Below are 6,751 nucleotides of genomic sequence, written 5' to 3'. Positions count from 1 at the left end.
GTTTTTACAAAGTGTATCTCTTTGACTATACCATTCATCTCATCTAGACATAAATTACTTTCCATTTCCTTTATTTTTATTGTTAGAATAATTTAATTCAACACACTCTTGGTGCTTTGGAGTGGTTAAATGAATTTAAAGACATCACTTTGCACTTAAGGACATACTGTGCATTTTCTTTCATCAACTAGCTTTCAAAGCTCAAGGCAAAGTTTTTAAATTAGAAGTACGCCTTCTACTAACCCTCAAACACACCACATGTCATCAGTGGTGGAAATTAACTTATCTAGTTAGTTACAGTGCATAAATACAATATTTCTATGTTATTTTACTCTATACATCTAAATTTATACTCCTATATTTCTAAGGGTGGTACATTTATTTCACAGCTAAATGTTACAGATTAAAATTTCACATTAAAACAAAAACATGCATTTTTATCATTGGCTTCTTTTTTATAGAACAAAATACAATTTAAAAAGCAGCTAAAATTTGCTCTACCTTGACCTAACTTACATGTTAGGGATCAGTAATAATGACCCAATAATATTAAAGCTCTGACAGGGCCCCATCTACACTGAGTACTTTATTTTTTATGACAGTTTGTTGCTAATACTTGCAGTGTGATTTTTAATGCACAAAAGGATTTGCTTAAGTTTGAAGTATTTTATGATACTTTCACTCAATTTGAATACTTTTTCTGTATGTTTTTATTTTTTTTATCCAAAAGTAAGGAGCTATAACTCAAGTGTCAGCTTTCATTCAAGTTTAACTTAGAGTAACACAAATGATAAAATCTCCGTCAGCTTTGTGGGATTTCCTTCCTCCTCAGATTTCCACTTGCAGTTTTTGAGGTTACACATAAGCCCATCTCTTCTCTGTGCAGCCAGTAGGATTAGTACACCTGTCTGCCTCAGCGCCCTGCTAAGGTCCTGCTCTTTTGGCCTGATCCTGGTCTTTCTATCTGTAGAGCCCAGACCTGCTCCTACTGCCCCCTACTGGCACTGATCTGTAACAGCCCCAACCAGGTAATGGTGCTGTCCATGGTGCTGATCCCCAGGCTACAATGTCATTAGCATCAATCTTCTGTGTGTAGTAAAATATGCTGTTTGAAGAGTTCTCTACTGAGTCTTTTTCCCCCCTGAAAACTCCTGAACTGTCAGAAAGAGCGATCTAAAGAGAAACAGAAAAACAAAAGGGAGCTGTGTTGCTTTGTGCTTCTGCTGAGGAGATAAAATGATTTTTCTTCAGCGCATTCCTGATGACTTACTGGCTTTTTAGACTCCAAATAGCTCAGTCCTGCTGCTTGAAATTCGGAACCAGGCGCTCTCTTCCTCTACCTGCGAACAACTTTGACCGGAGTCATATGTGCATTTTTGAAACAGATAGAGGACACAAGGGCTGCTTCAGACGTGACTCCACTTGGAGGTTTCTGTTGTTGTTTTTTTTTTAAGGAACATTTATTCACAGGATTGGTTGTTTTGATTGACAAAGGCAGGGGAGAGTAAATGCGCTACTTGTTATGCAGCTGAAGTCTGTCAAGCCTCCAACACCTGCTCTCTTTCAGATGCTTATTTCATTATGGCTTCTCTCACCCAGGAGTCAAGGCACTGTGTGTGTGTGTTTTCTTTTTTAATCCTGTGCTGCAGGTTTACCTGGATGTGATTCCCTTTTTCACTTTCTCCCTCTGCTTTCACCAAGTCTTAGCTTATTTGCAGCCGGTGTGATCTCATGTACAATCTCAATGTCAAGATTTTCTTTCATTAGTTTGTATCTCTCTCTCTCTCTCACACACACACACACTCTCTCTCTCTTTCTGTGTGTGTATGGCTCTTGTGGCAAGAAAACAAAGGTTTATCACAGCGAAGCATACCAGGCAGCCACAGCAAAAATATACCCCGAGTAGCTGCACTAAACTCCTCTGACTCCTGACTGGAAATCCATACAGCTCAGTCTCTGTGCATTTTTATTTAAGTAACATCATTATTTTAATAACATTCCCACATAGATCTTTCTTTGCTTGAGCCCTGCTTGTCATGAAATGAATTTCATAATCAGGTAGTGTTCAGGGTATGTAAATCCTGAGGCAAACAACCAGAGTAAATATAATACTGAGTGAGCTATGTCTAACATCAGGTTTGTGTATTTTGTGTATTTTTAATCCTCATACATTTCACATTTCCTACCTACACAGCGACCTCATAAACTATTCTGACTCCTTCTTTTCTTGCACACACTTTTGTTTTATAGATTTCATTGTACAGTAAATGGATAAAATTGCCATTGTTCTGCATTCAACACACCCAAAGTGAAAAGCTTTTTAAAATGTTTTGCACGGATATTCAAAATCAGAAACTAACATAATTTATTTACAAATATATTCAGACTATTTGCTGTGTTGCTCCAAATTAAATAATGATTTGAAAATCTGAATACTTCTAAAGCCACTGTATACGTCCCACTACATCCTTGGTTGCATATGCTAAAAGTCTCTCAGTGACTATTACTGTATGTTTAACCCAACCATTGCACCATCCACCACTGATGGTAAGGCATGTAGAACAGTATTACTCAATTCCATCCAATTTGTAGGCCTGAACTTAAACCTTTTCTAGACAGGTTTAAATCTCAAAGCGGTTTTTTTGTGTTGGACACAGCAAGAGATGCTATTTCCATGCATAAAACATGTTGCCAAGGTAACAGAGGAGAGAGTGAGAGTGCATAAGAGAGAGAGAGAGAGAGAGACTGCCTATGCAGACGTAGAGCACAATGCTCCACCCTGTCAACATCGCAACAGCAGATTTTCAACCTGTGTACACTCGTTACACATCTGAAGGCTGCCTTCGAACACTTTAAATGTCAGAACAGTTTGTTGAAGTATCACAGCACTGAATGATATAGTTTGTAATTCATCTCTAAGGTTTCAGTTTTGTCTGCATATCACCCTCCTTCTCACCTCTGCTCCCCTTATCGGTTCGCTTTCTCTCCAAGACTCTCTACCTATATATAGACTGCCTTTCTCTCTCTACTCTGCCTGAGCTTCGCTCTTTCTCTCCTTTTCTGCCAGTGCTCACCTGCCTATTCTCTCATCCTCTTTCTGGGTTTGTCAAACAAATTTGCTTGCTTGACATGACCATAATTATCTAAACTACTGTGTCAAAGCAGCACGTACAAGGTGCAGGTATAATTATTCTTGAATGTTTCCATTTGATGCTGCTTTATACTTCTACATTTACGAAGAGAATATTGTACATTTTTACTTCACTGCCTTTACTGGAAAGACAGTAGCTACTGTTGCAGATTAGGATAAAACATGATAAGCTTATAAAATGCAAAGCATTGTTAAAGATGAAGGCTGTGATTCTACACCAATTTAGCCTCTTACAATGAGCAGTGTCTAGCTGCAGCTCCTTATCAAATGTCTGCAAGTTCAGGTTTTATTTCTGTCTAATGTCCAAAAAGCTTTCGTTTGTCACCATTTTGTAACAATGCAATCATGTAATATATGATCGCGTCACTCACAGCGGTGCTTTTCTGCAGTACTTTATAAGTACTTTTAAACATGTCCTGCTGCTTTGTGCTTTTACATATGTAAGTATAATTTTGAACCAAGGATTTTTATTTGTTGTTAAGTAGTTTTGAATTGCTGTAGTGCCACTGTAGGTGCTGTACTTTTACTTAAGTCAAAGATCTGAGGACTTTCTTCTCCAATGGCAGTCAGTTAACTACATACACTACTTGTTAAGAGTTTGGACACGCTTTCACACTCAGTGGGAAAATGTGTCGGAGCTTTGTAGTGTAGTATAATAAAATACAAGCGCTGTGGAGTCTGAGACTGTGTCGAGCTCTTGGTAGCTGAGTTTTATTTTGATAAATAGCTTGGTCCATCTTTATACAGGCTGCAGTGTAGCATTCGGTTTCTTGTTTTTGGCAGCCTGACACTGTTGTGGGTTTGTTTTCTCTGTGTTGCCAGGTTTGTGGCCAGGTTGTGATCATTCACTCTGTATTTAGTGACCTTTTCAGTTGGTCAGTGGTTGCTCACTGTGGACACTTTCTTTCTAGTGTCTGTTCAGTGCTTTCACTAGCTTTGTGTTTACTTAATAGTTTTGTAGCAGATGTCCAGAGAGTGCTGTACTGTCCTTTTTCCTTTGATTGGCCCAGAATGTGTAAGGCCAGTTCTGCCAATGCTGTCGTCTATAACAGCATATTTTTCAGGTTTTCTCTCTCCCTCCATGCCTGATTCTCTCCCTCATCCGCTAGCAAATGTCAATCATAAATTGACCTTTATTTGATTAATGCTTTCAGGATCCTCATCACGTCCTCAATTTGCTCTAACCAGTCACTGAAAGTGAACTCTCTTCAGAAAATAATAGTCATTGCATCTACATTTTAAATTACAAACTGTGTAGAGATGTGAACAGCCTGCAGGTTGATAACTTAACTATTGAAAACTTCAAAAGACCATTAAAGCCTTGTTTATGGAGAGCTCCCTGACATTCTCTGACTCTGTCCCATCAGCTGCAGTGAATGACAACTGATCAAACAATAGCTGTGGGGGTCAATGCACTCATATTTTCTGTCCATCACCCCTTGAGTGTTAACCTGTAGGCTATATAAGGCCAGCTAGTATGAAATTTATGTGAATGCATGTAAACACGACACCACAGTATGGTATCACAACTTAACACGTGCACTTAGATCAGATCACTCTGAGCAGTAAATAAGATTACCACCCAGAAACACAGTCAGTTCCTAATCCTAGTGTGAGCTGGTCATGAAAGCCTTGAAGCCATGCAGATTTCCGAGTGTCAGGATGGAGAAATTATTCAGCAGTGAGATGCAGGCATCCATGCAGTAACATGTAATAGTCTGGGACCATTTGGTGCCTCTGCAATGGAAGAGCAAAAATAATGTGGCCTACGACCTGCCAACAGCTTCCTATCCTCCATTACCAGCAGCCTGAAGTGATAACAAGATTAGCATAAGCACTTTTCGTAAGTCACTGAGAATGGGATCCTTAGAGAGGTTTAAACTGTCCCCCTTCACTAGCAGCTGATTGATAGGTGAGCTCTGACTGGCACATCTGCTTGGTTTCTGTACTGTTCTCTCTCCAGCATTGACAAATCAATGAGAGATCCATCATAGGGGATGCTCAGTGCACAGGCAGAGAGCAAATAACTTCTATAACAGATAGCAGCTATCAGGGAAATGGGCAGAAAATGGTCCCTAATGGCGCTTGGTTCGTCTCATGTAAACTGCAGCCAGCCTCTTTGTCGTCCAGCACCCTGGAGCATATGTAACTGAAAGAGGGGAGGCAGCAGAAGAGGAAGAGGAAGAAGCATCTGTTCGTTCAGCGTGGGAACTCCTCGGGGGGACCATGATAATCTGAGTTCACGTCAAACTAAATCTGTTGTCTGTGTTGCAGGATGATGCTGGGTTGCTTAGTAAGTCTGCATGTCAAACAGTGGAAGTCACTCAACCGGCACCCCCAGTGTGTGACCTTCACTCAGCCGACTCTTCCACTTTATAATGGGATATCTAAAATGCTCACTCATTTTCTGTCTCGGCTTTGTCAAAATCCTGTTGGTAATTGATGCATAGTTGACTCCAAAGTTGAGATCATAAAAAATGAATGAGTCCAACCCTTCTCCAAAACCCTTGAATGACAAAGTCAGGCATAGGAAAATGTTGGTCAAGAGGGGAGTAAAGTAGTTTTCAGTGGGCGCAGTTAACATCATAACAGGCTGCTTGGCAGCATTAGTTTTCAGCTTTAGTCATGAGTTTGACTAAACAGTAACAGTTGGTGCTGAGTAAACAAGGAAGCCTTTAGTTTAGATGTGACCATTTCTATTATCTCCCCCCTTGCCCAGACTGCTGTTTTCCCAGAAATGGTGATCACATTCACTATTAATGAGCCATGATGTTCATCCTAGACCCATTTACTCCTCTCAATAATGCATAGTCTTTGGAATTGCCTGTGCATATTTTACACTGTGCCACCTTCCCCCTCTGTGTCCCCCCCCACCCCACCCCATGAGGGGATATCACTGGTGTTTTGGTCGCACTGGCTATCAGGCTCCAGGCACTGTCTACATGTACTCCCAAGGATAATGCTTGCCAGAGGAACAATGTCTCACGTGGACTAAAGACCGCCTGCTGTGTGGAGATAATAAAACACTGAGCTGCAGCATGGAGAGCAAAAGGTGCTAGCACACTTGTTGAAGGACCTCAGTCCTCTTTGATAAAGCATTTCTATTACTCCACTCTAACTGAGATTCTAATAGGCTCTTCAGTTTGTTGAGAGAGGCCCAATGATCTCTTTAAATAAAGCAATTGACCACAAATTGGACACTTCAGTGTCCCAGTGTGATTTTCTTCAGAGCATGATTGTCATTGAAAGCAAGCAATTGTTGCATCTGAGACCATGTCGGTAAGTGCCGGGTAAAGGGACGTGTCCTGTCAAAATAATGTGAAACTCATACTCGTTACAGCAGAAAATGAATTTAATCAGTGGAACACTGATGCTACTATTGAGAAGTGGGGGGTGGAGTTCATCAAAATGCTTCTGATCCCTCTGACCCCAGTGGCATTAAACAGCATATCAAATTATCTCGGACTGGTGAAGGATTGGTCAGTCAGTCAGATCAGACTCAGAAAGACTGACAGCTCCAGTTCTCAAGTGGGCCAGCGTGTAGGTGGATGATGGTGAGGGGTTTGGAGCATGGCAGGACTCTTGCAGTTAAGAGGAGTG

Source organism: Monopterus albus, unplaced genomic scaffold (genome assembly GCF_001952655.1).
Source record: "Monopterus albus unplaced genomic scaffold, M_albus_1.0 scaffold62.1, whole genome shotgun sequence".
Lineage (NCBI taxonomy): Eukaryota > Metazoa > Chordata > Actinopteri > Synbranchiformes > Synbranchidae > Monopterus > Monopterus albus.
This window is presented reverse-complemented; position numbering follows the sequence as displayed.